Source organism: Sciurus carolinensis, chromosome 5 (genome assembly GCF_902686445.1).
Source record: "Sciurus carolinensis chromosome 5, mSciCar1.2, whole genome shotgun sequence".
Classification (NCBI taxonomy): Eukaryota; Metazoa; Chordata; class Mammalia; order Rodentia; family Sciuridae; genus Sciurus; species Sciurus carolinensis.
The window spans coordinates 125,882,624-125,895,110 of record NC_062217.1 but is presented as its reverse complement, the minus strand read 5'-3'; the positions used below and the strand labels follow the sequence as shown (position 1 = coordinate 125,895,110).

At 44.6% G+C, this 12,487-nt stretch overlaps 1 protein-coding gene across 1 annotated transcript in view; it reads left to right on the top strand.

Annotated features, from left to right (window-relative positions):
- Nucleotides 1-5,383: 5,383 nt before the first annotated feature.
- Nucleotides 5,384-12,487, top strand: part of Dusp29 (dual specificity phosphatase 29) — a 39,233-nt gene continuing 32,129 nt past the window's right edge. Inside the window, exon 1 of the mRNA XM_047551979.1 lies at nt 5,384-5,458. The gene's annotated coding sequence lies outside the window, so the exon portion shown is untranslated. The remainder of the gene's footprint in view (nt 5,459-12,487) is intronic.

The window sequence follows — 12,487 nt, the reverse complement described above, 5'->3', positions numbered from 1 at the left end:
TGTCACAAAAGTCAGACTCAGTCACCTTTTGTTCTGAGGACACTGAACAAGAGAAGGGATAAGACTTCCCTGTGGCTTGAATGATATCCATCACAAAACTGCAAAGTTCCATGTGGCACTTTGCCAGTGAGGACAGCCAGATCCCAAGAGATTAAGGTACCTATGCTGCTTATTTTCACATTGACATGTGGCAAAATTCTCACTTCTTGGACAGTTTTATTGACAAATGAGGAGTTGTGTAATCACCATTACAACCAAAATATAGAATAGTCCAGCCTCCCGAAATTCTAACCAGCATTTATTTGGTATTCTCAGTTTTTTTGTTTGCTCTTAGTCATTCTAATAGGTGTTTGACCGCATCTCAGTGTGTGTGTGTGTGTGTGTGTGTGTGTGTGTGTGTGTGTATGCACATGCAGGCACCTATACCAATGGCCCTCCAAAAAATGCAAACTCAGGATAGGGTCTTCTGTTCCCAGGGTCTATTGATGATTCTCTTTAGAAATGCCAGAAAATTTTCCTCTTGATAAGTTATAGGAAAATGACTTGGAGGCCTTTTTGGATGAGAAAGAGAGGTCCCTGGGCCTAGTCTGCCTAGAGGTAGAGACAGGAGGAGATGGACCACACTGCTTAGTATTACAGGAAGATGAATCCAAAGGCCCTTGGGCATCATCACTAGAAAGGCAGTGAGACCACAGATGCTGAAAAAAAGCAGCTATGGCAACAGTACATACAGAGAGGAGCTTCGCAAACATGGCAGGCACAGGGATACAAGAGGAAGGGAGAAATTCTCTGGGGATGGGGCTCCGCTGGCAAGTTTTGAAAAACAGGAGGTTGGACATTAATTGTGGAGCTGCCTGGGCTCTGTGCTGTGGTCCCCTGTCCTGTTCCCCCATCCCCATCCCACACTATGGCCTTGGGTGAGTAGTGCTCTGAAAGAAGGATAGGAGAGGGTGGTGTCAAGCTTGGTGTCAACTTGTGGGAGTGAGGCCTGAGGGTGCCAGTGAGGGAGAAGAGCATGAAGGCTACAGTAGAATGGACTTGGGCGGAAGGACCCAGACCTCTTCTGGATTGAAACATCCTTTGAGATGGAAGGTCTCTTGGTAGCCTGCAGAACATGGGACTCGGTTTCTTTGTTTTGCTTTGTTTTTTGTTTGTCTTTTGATTTTTGAGATGGGGGTCCTTATAAATTGCCCAGGTTGACCTTGAATGTGCAGTCCTCCCACCGCAGCCTCTGGGTAGCTGGGACTACAGGTGTGGGCTACCATGCCAGGCTCTGTGGTTTGTTTTTTGTTTCACTTTGTTTTTTTGTTTGTTTGTTTGAGAGAACAGTAAGACCTCTAGGACAGCAGAGGACTTTCAGCCACTGGATCCTGGGCTGTGTTGGCAGGGAGCTCTCTGCTCGGGGCTCTGGTAGGACTCAGCTGCCACACACATTCAGGTATCCACAGGGCCCTAAAGGCCCTGGCTCTTTTGAACTCAGAAAAGTTTGGGTGGAGAATGGTAAACTTCAGGTTTTAGCTTCCTATTGCTGTTGTAACAAATAAATGCAAATCTATTTATACTACAGTTCTACAGGTCTGAAGTCTTACATAGGTCTCATTGGGTACTAAAAACTGAATGTGTCCCTCCAAAATCATCTGTTAGAGCTCTAATTCCCAATGTGATTGTATTTGGAGATAGGGTATTAGGACAGTATTAAGACTAAGCGAGGTCTTAAGGCTGGGTCCTAATTTGACAGGACTGGTGACTTTGTAAGATGAGAAAGATACTCCAGAGACCTAGCTCACTAGCTCTCCTTGCACACTGAGGACAGGCCATGGGAGGACATCGTGAGAAGGTGACCATAAGCAAGTCAGGAAAGAGTCGTCACCATAAGTGAACCCCACTGGAACTTTGATCTTGACCTTTCCATGCTCCAGAACTATGAAAAATAGATTTTTATTGTTTAAATCACCCAGGCTGTGGTAGGTCAGTACAGCAATCTAAGCTGATTTAATTATACATGAGGCTAAAATCAAGGTGTTGGCAGAATCTTCCTTCTGGAGGTTCTATGGGAGAAACCATTTCCTGGCTTCTTCCAGCTTTTAGAAGCTGTCCTTTGGTTTGAGGTCCTTTTTTCTGTCTTCAAAGCCAGTAACAGGGAGTTGTGTCCTTCTCATATCAGATCATCCTCCTCTTCTACCTCCCTCTTCCACTTTTAAGCAGATTTGTGATTTAGTGGGCCATCTGGATAATCAGTATAATCTCCCTATTTTAGGGCTGGATGATTAGTAGCCTTATTTCCATCTGCAACCTAAGTCCCCTTTGCCATGCAATATAATACACTCACAAGTCCCAGGGATAGAATGTGGGCATCTTGGGAGATGGAGCTTTCTGCTTCTCTCACCTTGACATTGAGTCTAAATTGGATTTTGATCCAGAAAAGTTGGGACAAAGAACAGTGTTTACCAGTCTCTGAAAGTGGAGAAAGAAGAGGATGAAAAGCAGACTCTGGGGAAAAGGAATTTGCTAATGGATCAAAGAGGTGGTGGTACCATGTCAAACACTGCTGTAGGTTAACTTTCTAAAAAGCTACATAAAAGTCACAGCGGACCATACTCTCCTGCACTAATGGAGCTTGCTGTCGCACATATTCTGGGGGAATCTCCTTGGAGCTGGGAACAGCTGGACACATCTCTGAGTCCAGCTGATGGACATCTGGCTCACTCCCATTCCAGTAGTATGGTGTGTTGGCTGTTTCCCCGTGAGACAGCTTTGGGGTATCTATCCATCCCCTAGCTCTGTCCTTAGACTTATACAGAGAATGCTGTTGTTTCTTACAGGCCACTCCTCTGGCTATTAGAAGACATACCAGGTGGGGCTGGGATCGTGGCTCAGTGGTAGAATGCTTGCCTTGCACGTGTGAGGCACTGGGTTTGAATAAAAATAAAATAAAGGTATGTGTCCATCTATAACTAAAAGAAGATAGGGGCTGGCAATATAGCTCAGTTGGTAGAGTGCTTGCCTCGCAAGCACAAGGTCCTGGTTTATAAAATCCCCAGCAAAACAAACAAACAACAAAAAAAAAAGAAGACATACCAGGTGTCCCCTATATACACCCTCAGTAATTTCTAATAAATCTTCCCAGGGCTTCCTGAAGTTCTTCATAACATATTCTCTTTTTAGCATATTTTAATGTGTGAGGGATTGGGAGAGGAGGTGTAGGGAGGGGGTTCACCGTTTTTCTGGTCGATTGCATTTAGGGTTTATTCTACAGGAGGTACTAATCCAGCAAACTCCCAAATTCTTCTCTTGACTTTATTTACTTGAAGACCCTCCTGAATGTGTGAAATATCATCTTTCATTTGTCTGTCTATCCATCTGTCCAACCTAGCTAGCTAGCTCACGTCTTTAGATGTTCGATTTTTTCCTACTGGCACACCACATCTTCAGAGGGTTCTCTTCTATTTTCAGCCCTTAACTTAGGCTGAGGACTCCCCTCAGACTCCCTTCTAAGAAGAAATCCTTCTTGTGGTCTCTGTCAACTCCAGCATCCTGGCTCCCTTAGTTCTTAGGATGATTGCAGAAGGGTCTTTTGACCCTGCTGTTCTGACTGCAGCACTTGAAAGCAGAAATATTTAGATCCTGATATTTTGACCTCACTGCAAACTCAGATTCCATGTCTTTCCCTTGTAAATATTCTTTTTACCAAGATATTAACAAAAGCTAAGTAATGCAGAAGTTTCACAATGAATAATAGTAGTATAAATAATCACATACACAAAAGTAGCAGTAATTACCCCTGCAAGTTGGGAGGAGGGTCTAGGTTTGCTGAATAAAGCTGCAGAGGACAATACAATGACTTCAACATAAAAGGCCATGTTAACTGAGAATGTAGGAGAACTGTGTGCCCCTCCAACCCCCCTGAATCTCTCACACATTAAAGTATGCCCAAACGTGGGTGACCAGGAGATGGATAAGAATGGAAGCCCATGTCATTCATTATAAGGAACTGTAGTGAGTCCTAATTTTACTAGAAAGTTATAGGAGAATGTATAGGACTCTGCTCCTCAGTGTTAAAAAAGGAGGGCTTGAGGGGCTGAGGGTATAGCTCTGTGGTAGAGTATAAGTATAAGGCACTCGGTTCAATCCTCAGCAACACATAAAAATAAAATAAAGGTATTGCGTCCATCTACAACTAAAAATATGTTCTAAAAAAGAAGGGCACGGGACACACAGACATAGACACACATGCTCCCTGTCTCTTGCCATGTGATACCATGTGCTGCCTTGGGATTCTGCCAGCAAAAACACCATCACCAGAACTAAGCCAATGCCAATGCCTTGAAGTTCTAAAACTGTAAGCTAAATAAATCTTTCCTTGAAAAAAAAAAATTTTTTTAATGGAGGTTTTGATGGGGCGACCCAAGAGCAAAAAAAAAAGGTTGGAGTCAATGAGGCTAGAAAAACAAACAGGCAAGAAGGTGACTGGTCACACCTCTAAGTCCAGCTAGTTAAGAGGCTAAGGCAGGAGGATTGCAAGTTCAAGGCCAGCTTGGGCAACTTAGTGAGACCCTGTCAAAATAATGTTTAAGAGGGCTGGGGATATAGGATATAGCTCTGTGGTAGAGTAGGTTCAATCCCCAGTACCACACACACACACACACACACACACACACACACACACACGAGGAGGAGGAGGAAAAAAGAGATTTGGAAATGACTTGGGAATGTTAAATTGGTAATATTTTTGGCATACTAATGCCATCTAGCATTTTTTAAATGCCTACCATGTGCCAGGCACTGTTCTAAGTACTTTCCATCCTTTATCTCATTCAATTCTCAGAAAAACACAAGAGGATGGCATTGTGATCATTATCTTCACTGAAGCCCAGAAAGTCTGGGGACCTGGTGGAGGGGTCTCCAGGAAGTGGCATAATGCAAACTATCACCAAGCTAAGAGTCTTTCTCAGAATTTCATATATCACTCTGCACATGTGGTATCTATTCCATCAATCCCTCAGCAATGGCTCTATATACTCTCAGAAAAGACTGGAATAAAGAGTTCTTCTGCATGCTGGATGCTTCCAGTCTCCCATGGGTTATATGCCAGCAGACAAACCTCCCCTGTCCTGGCCTTTCTGGTCCCCAGACACCTGGTCTTGTCCATTCCAAGAAAACAAAGCTGGGAAAATCCCCAGTGGCCTCATGTCCCGCATCTGTGGCTGTATTGGGGACAAGCATATGGGCTCCAGGTACAGGACTTCCTAAGTCAAGGGTTTCAGGTCACACTGGCGAATCATTTTGCAAGCAAATGCCACAGGTCTCCTCTCCGATTGGACAGCACGCAAGGTCAGCGTCAGCAGATCTGACCCTAAAAATAGGCTCTCTGATTCCAGTCAGTGTGGCTGGGTGTGTGGCTGCCCACATGCCCCATAGACCAGTACCTCTTGACCCAGCCAGGCCCCAGCGCACACAGGTAAGGCCCTTGGGTGGGGAGGCTGGCACCTCTTGGGTTCATTCAAGTGTTCTTTGGAGGCTTGGGAGTGAGAGAAGACCTTTTTCTTCTATTTCTGGAGCTGTGGAGAACAGCTGACATCTTTTCAGTACAAAAGGCTTCTTGCTACCCCAGCATTTTCTAGAGACACAATGGAATTTTCTCCACTTTCTTCCTTCTGAATCTGTTTTCAGTTCAATGGCCATTTCTAAAGGATAACAGGGGGGGTCAAAGCTCATTGGGTCCTTTCGGAAGCACTGGACACCATTGTATCGTATTTCACATTCCGACGGTTCTACAAGTGTCTATTTAGCCACAGAGAGGGAAAAATCTCGGGGTAGGGGAGCAGGGGAATAGAGGCACTGGAGTGACTTAGGCTGCGCGTAGGGCAGCCAAAAGGCCAAAGTACATAAACCCCCAGGGATGAGCATTCTCTATGTGTTCTGGGTAATGCTAAGCATCATCCGGACACTCTTAATATTTTCCCAGTCTTGGTGGGAAGACGGGGCTGGGGGTGATGCTGCCCTGGTAGAGATGGGGAGGTTGGTTCTTGGAAGGACTGAGCCACAAGACCAAGACAGCACCATGTGTAGATATGAAGAGGAAAGACATCCTGTGTCTCAGGGCTCTTCAATTAGACTCTGGTATCCTTGTCCTGTGGCCCACAAAGGTCACTCATGGGCCTGGCACCCAAAACTGTTGAGACTACGGGGCTCTACCTGTTCAGGAACATTCCAAAGGGGAAAATTCCCAAGTACGAAGGGAAAGGATGTGAGGAGCATGTCTGGAGAGGCCACCAGCACCCAAAGGTCCCTAATATGGGTGCTCTTTCTGCTGCCCTGACATATTTCTTGTGGTTCCTCCTTGTTTTCATCATGAGACAATCATTTTGATCCCACTGATAAATCAGAGGACTCTGACATTTACAAGCACCACTTAAAGGGCTTCTCAGCCGAGTCTTTTACAAGGCCTTGGACTTGGGGGTGGGTGGGAAGTGGGAGAGTTAGAGGAAGATCAGTTAGTCCTGAAGGCTCTTCAGGGGCAAAAGCAGATTTGTGCTGAGGATGATGGGGAGGCAGTGGTCTTCTGCCACTGATAAGCTGGAAGCCCTGGACAGGGACATGTCAGCCCTAGACAATACCTGGATTGGAGGGGAATTGGCATCCTTTCTGAAGGTGGATTCCTGTGCCTATTGTCAATTCTCCAGGTTAGATAAGAAGCATAAAGGAGGTTGGAGAGACTAGAGGCTGGGCTGTTAGCATTTCCCGGTAACCCTACTGAGGACCAAAGGGGTCAGGTGGGAAGGGGGCAAGCTGCCCTCCACCAGCCATGGAGCCAGAACTGGCCTTCCCAGACACTGCAGTGTTTCCTGGTGCTACCCATGTGCCCAGCACTGTTCTAAGAGTTCTCTTTGTAAGTATTAATTCATTTCTTCTATGACAGAAGGTCATCACGGACCCCATTTTCAGATCAGGAAACAGAGGCACAAAGAATTAAGTGATCTGCTCCAGGTAATACAGCCAGGAGAGTGGTAGGGCCTGGAACCCAATGTGTCTCAGTGTCCAATGGTGTAAACATTGAGGTTTGGTGCTCCTTGACAGGATGAGGGGTAGTGGTGGCATCTCACTTTGCTGCTCTAACATGGCCCCTCCCCCAGGGAGGCCTGGGCTTGGAAACAGTTGCACCAAGTGCTGGAGCCAGGGATCATAGCTCTGTTTGTCCTCCTCAGCTGACTACAGAGTTGACAGTATTTGAATTTCTGCTTCTGGTGACCCTTGATGTTTCTGAGCTCTCCTCCTCCACAGGAAAGAGGAAACAATGGCTCGTAGCAGCCTAATATGGCCATTAGATATTAACTAGTCAAAGAGAGTCTTTCCCCTACTCCCAAAAGCCTTCCTTGCACTTTACTCAGGAGTGAATGAGCCCCAACATCACAGGAGGATGTTCAGGCTCATTATGTCCCTTCCCTCTGCCCTGGCCAAATGGTTCCAATCATCTTTCCCTTCACTGAACACAAAACACAGCTCTACTCGCCTCCTTGTTGCCTCCATGACCCTGCTCCATGAAACATTCTGAGGCCATGTTGATGTATCAAGGTTTAGATTATCTCCTTTAATCCAACAACCAGTGAATGGATAATATCTCCGTTTAATACCCAAGGAAGCTGGAGCCCAGTATGTGAGACTCCAGGGCCAGTGAGAGCTCTTTTCACGACACTCTGCACTCTGCATGGGAGAGGAGAGCACACAAAATTGAAAGGCTCAGACTCACTCTCTGGAACTCATACCTTGCAATCAGGAAGAGTGAATTATCTGTCGACCCAGGTTGGGTGCCAGGCAGCTAGGACTGAGGACCCACTTACTAACTTGGTCTAGTGTTTCCTAAGCCTCTCTGACCCTCATTCATTTTCTCATTTGTAAAGTGGGGATCATTATTCCCCATCTGGGATGTTTAGAGAGTAGATCACCACTGCACACAAGAGAAGTAACCACTTGTGTGACCATTTCCCTGTGTCCAGACAGAGCTTCAATTTCTCTGCAAGCTTTTACAGCACCAGGAAGCAGCCTGGTCTTCATGGTACCCAAAGGCAGGCCTAATGAGGAACAGTGACCTAGAACAGGAAGAAGAGGGGCCCCTGGTGAAGGCCACACTCTCACACTGTCTGAACGCCCCCTGCCCTTCCCTAAAAAAGGAAGGCTTATTCTGAGGTGACGCTCAGTGGGAAATGGCTCTTAAAGGATTCCAATGCTATGAGTGGCCTGTAGTGTTTCCAAAATCTCCAGAGGTAGCCAAGGTTCAGTTTCTCAGGTGTCAGGAACTACAATTGGCCTGGTCAGACATCAAGGCCTTCTTTTCCCTCATCAGAACTCCCTCTCCACAGCCCAAATGTCCATCCCAGTCAGCTCCCTTGTCTGAGAAGGAAGCTGAGTGTGAGCCTCTGGCCTCCTCTCATTTCCGGGAGGCCCACCTCTGCCAAACCAAGATTGGGTAAATCAATTAGGAGTTCATAAATTACCACCCCGAAGCGCTTTGAAACCATTTGAAGAGTTAATCAAACAAGTTCATGACATCAACGCCATCGCAGAAAGAATATTAAATTTCCTTTTAAATGAAGGCTTTTCTGTTTTTTTAATAAAAGGATTTTATATTAATTCACATAATTGCCTCCTGTTAACATACTTGCCAGAATCCAAAAGAAAAAAAAAAATCTGTTAAACTTGGATTATGTCTGATACATTAAGAATTAAATTACAGGCAACAAAAAATTCCTGGATTTTCATGTCCAAGTTTTAATTTTTAAAAAAATTCACCAACTTTTATTTTCTAGTTGGGATCCACTTGGGTAGATTCAAAATGAATAAAGACAAGTACTGACTTGTGGCAAATTAAAAATATGTACATATTTATGTATGGACACTGCTGCCAAATTCCATCCTCCCCACACCCCAGCAGTAGGTAATACTCTACTAACAGTCATTTACCCAACCACAATAACGCTTATACTCTTCCCCTTCTTTAAAAACACATTCCAAGCCCAACTTGGGTGGTGTTATGGAAGATATGTAGTGTGTACACATTTCAACGCAGACTAAGTGTCCCCACAAACCCAATGCATTAGGAACATAAATGTGAAGGGAAGGTAATTTTATTTCCAAAGATTAGATTATAGACTGGTCTACCATGCCAAAAGTCTCTAGAAGGCAAAGACCTCCCTGGTCCAGCCCATCTTACCCCTGCCCAAATCCCTTCTCACACTGGCCTGGTCCGGCCCTGTGCACAGGGACACATGAGCAAAGATTTGGGGGCAGGTCTGGGTCTCACTTGGGAGATCAACTCAAGGAGGAAATGACACTGCTTCCCATCCCCACTTTTCCTCCCAGAGTTCCCCGAATGCTGGCTGATTTAACCTAAACTAAGACCAGGCTAAGGGGAAGTCCAAGTCCTTGGCTCTGTCACCAAAGCTTGGGGATAGAAAGGAGTGCTGCCCTCTGCATCTGAAGTCAGAAGGGAAGACATTTCCAGAGGGATTTAGCCCAAAGTCTCAGAAATGCACACTTGCAAGAATCTCTTCTGAGGTCCTGTATCTGTGTGTTTTTCTTAAAGAAATATAAGCTTCAGGACCCACACAGCCTGGACTTTCCCTGGACTCCCAGGAAACATGAGGGCCTAGACTGACCTCCTGACACAACCCAGGCCTGGTTGCTGTCTTCAGAGACCTCTAGGACAGGACCTGCCTTCAGAGGTTCCCACTTTACAGGAAGACAGTTGGAGCCTCAAGAGAGGAGTGAGGAACACTGTCCAGGCCTTGTCCTTAGGGCTGCCTTCTTGGCCCATAGGTTTAGGGTGAGCATCTTCTATATATAGAACAATTCTAAAATAGAACTTTTTTTTCCCCCTCCATGTGCTCAAGTAATACATGTTTATCATAGAAAACTTAGAAAAGATGGTTACTTAAAAAGAAGAAAACAAAAAATCACAATTTTATTGGCCTGAAACAGCATATAGCCAGTGTTAACATTTTAGAGATAAGTATTTTTTAAAAAAAATTTTTTTAGTCATTGATGAACCTTTACTTTATTTATTTATATGTGGTGCTGAGGATCGAACCTAGTGCTTCACACATGCCAGGCAAGCACGCTTACCACTGAGCCCCAACCCTAGCCCTAGAGTCATGTATTTTTATATGATAATGGGAACATACTGTATATACTGTTTCATAAATTTCTTGTCTCTTCCCTTCACTGGCACAAGTCTTTTTCTTTTATTTCTCAAAACTACCACAAATATAGCTGTTGTGTAATGGTTTTGCAGAAGGTTTAGGGTAACAACAAGAGGGCTGATATAGCCATAGGGCACCACCAAGTTGACTTTGGGATTCCCTGTTACAGTGCTCCCCTGGCTGTTTCTCCCCTGAATCTTTTTATACAGTCTCTGGTCCCAAACCCTCACCCACCAAAGCACCCTCTCATATCCCTTCTGGAATATTCTAGAAAACTCAAAACCCTCATTTTACTGTACAGAGCAATCTGTCCTCTGGACCACTTTCTAGGCTTTCTGTCAGATGGATCCTCACATGGTGTTTTTGTTAACTAAGAGGCCTGTACTGTGGGTCTTAAAAATGACAGACTTTCTTTATAAGCTCTCTTTCCTAAGCACAGCTTCCTGGCCAGTCTGCAGACTCAAGGACTCCACTCAGAAATTTAATGTTCCCATTGAAATGAATTATGCATCTCTCCACTGTACTTCTCCCATCTTCTACCTTAGGAAGCAGAATAGTACAGGTTGGGAGTTTTTGTGTTTGTCTGAAAAGGCATCTTTACACTTCCAGTTATAGCTCTGTTTTATCAAAGAAACCAACACTCAGGGAGGATGACATGGGCAGATCTGTGTGTCCTCCATGATTATAGAGGCCAAGAAAAGAGAGCAGGTCCTGACATAGCAGCAAGAAATAGAGGGGGAGCCATAAATGAGAAGTCACAAGCAGCTCCCTGCCCAGACTGTTCTGTTGGGCCAGCACAGTTAAGAAATATAGACATGGTTGTTTATTATAAAATGTGATTGTTTATTAAAAGAAATTCAAAATAGAAAACAGAAAGAAAAAAGAATCTCCTTGAGGTCCCACCACTTGTCCATGGTATTAACATTTTGATTTTTTTTTTTTCTAGTTTAAGAAACAAGAAAATTACATAAAGTTTTGGTTTGGGGTTTTTGTTTGTTTGGTATCAAAATTGTTGTTTTTAATTCAGATCAAAATCTTTCTTTCTTGGGTGAAGGAAACCTTTAACCAAATGCAAGCTGTTACCACCGAAAATTCCTGGAAATAGCTCTCCAAAGCAAGGCTGCTGCTTCACACAAGGAAATGACACTCAAGGCTTTAGTAGCCTGAGTACTACTTGGCCTCTTGCATTCTCTGCTATCACAATATATTTCTTTTTCCCTTTTCTTCTTTAAATTTTTACTTAGTTGACAAGTAAGAATTGTGTATATTTATAGGATCCAATATAAAGTTTTCATATAGGTAACACACAATATCTTTAAATGTTTTAAAATTAGCTATATCTTAGTTTAGATTCCCTAAAAAGTAGACCCCAAGATCAGGGTCTGGGTGCAAGCTGTTTGTCTGCAGTGGGCTCCAGGAAGTGTGGGTTGGGTGCAGGGGTCCCAAGAGGAGGAAGGATAGGAGTGAGCAGGTTACCTCTCTGGGTAACTGGGGCTCTAGCACATAGAAAGGCCTCCAGGGAGAATGTGTGGGAAAAGCTTCAATCCTGAGGTACACTCAGGATTGGAGAAGCTGGAGCGTTGATCTACCCGCTCCTGCTATTGATCACGGTAACTTCTGGAGTGTTAACTCCCCTCCTTCAGACCAACATCAAGACCAAAAAGTACCTTCCAGCAGGGAAACACAGGTGCTTGCGGTAGAAAGTTATTTGGGTATCAGGAAACTGTCCACTAAAGCTGCAGTGACTTGACACCGCAAGAAGAGCATCTGCTACAGCTGCCTACGCTTAGAAATCAAGAGATCTTGTAAAATTCTGGCTTTCTGGCTTCTCATAAAATCAGAAAATCTGGCTTACATTCCTACATGGAAGCACAAGCTGCTGCCACCATCAAAGGGGACATTTATTTTTTAATGTACCACAGTCTCCGTCACTCCCTAACATTTCTTGCTTCGGGTCAATAGTCAAGTTATTGCTTGTTCTTTTTTTTTAACATCCAAACACTTCCCTCAGCTATGTTATCTGCCTGGCCCCTCCGTGAAGGGGACAAGCAGTCTTCAGAATTGGCATTTGAGGGGCTGGGGAGATAGCTCAGTTGGTAGAATGCTTGCCTCATAAGCACAAGGCCCTGGGTTCAATTCCCAGCACCGCAAAAAGAAAAAGAATTGGCATTTGATTTCCTGGGACCAAATCTTTAACATGAAGCTGCAACAGGAACCTGGAGGCCTCTCTTGACGGCTTGCCCAGCTCTCATTATGACATTTAGCCTGTGATTGATATTGTATGTGTCACA